We start from the raw sequence: 1,088 nt of genomic DNA on the forward strand, positions 1-1,088 counted from the left end.
AGTTCTGTCTATTTGACAAACATTTATAAGTATACAGGATGCTAGAAATCAATTTGTGAAGGAATCGGTCCATTTGCTCCAAAGTTATAGCATAAACGGTCAGGAAGATATTGCCACATTGAGGCTGGAGGGGTTCGGTACGCCAGAACTAGTGATATAATGATTTGATTGACTTGGTTTTTGCTGTCGTGGGTAGATTGACATCACTAACTGATTATGAAAGCCACACCCGAAACAAAAACTACGACTGTGGCCTTGATAGTGGTGCCGCGTCAAGGGGAGGAGGAGGAGAACGTCTACCCAGGGGGTACTGCAGTGGTTGAAATTGTTGGTGATGTTGACATTATGATTGGACAGTATAGTTTGACGTTTATGAAGACGATCTACGGTACAACATCAGTAAAAATGCTTCTGCATCAATTGTGGGGCGCTGAGGGGGTAAAACAGTGTATTGGGCCACAGTATAATCACAGGAGCATCCATTTACACGTTTTTGGCATCGTCCTTGTTGTGGTAATTTATTTTGAATACATGTAAACACCAAACAAACACCGGAACCATAGCTGGTAGACAGCAACAAAACAAAATCATGTTTTCGCTGGTGGAGTAGGTGCACATGTGGTATTGGGGGCGTATATGGTCCAGATCTTTCTCAAATGCTGTGCGATCATAATGAGGTGTGGTATGGTGCATTGGTACATCATATGTAATGTTTTTGGGTCACTCACCATGTCAGAAACAGTCTGTGTGGTACATTATGTATGCAAAATGTCAGCTTTTTGGCTGTAAATGGTCAATTCTGCAGCGTGTTCGGATTTCTGAATTTAATTGGGGCAGTTGTAGACCAATCCCCGTTGGGGTTAAGGTATTTGCAATGAAAGTTAGGCCTCCAAAAAAAATCCAAAGTGGTCAGCTAGCATATACATCTCAGACTGCTTGGAACATTGTTAGTGACATGATGTTGTAAAGGGACTAGTCTGGTTTAACTTGCAAGATCCAAATGAGTGTTCTGAGCAATCTGAGATGTATATGTTAGCTGACCACTTTGGATGTTTCTTGGAGGCCTAACTTTTGTTGCAAAGACCTTA

The sequence above is a fragment of the Stereum hirsutum genome (genome assembly GCF_000264905.1).
Source record: "Stereum hirsutum FP-91666 SS1 unplaced genomic scaffold STEHIscaffold_10, whole genome shotgun sequence".
Taxonomy (NCBI): domain Eukaryota; kingdom Fungi; phylum Basidiomycota; class Agaricomycetes; order Russulales; family Stereaceae; genus Stereum; species Stereum hirsutum.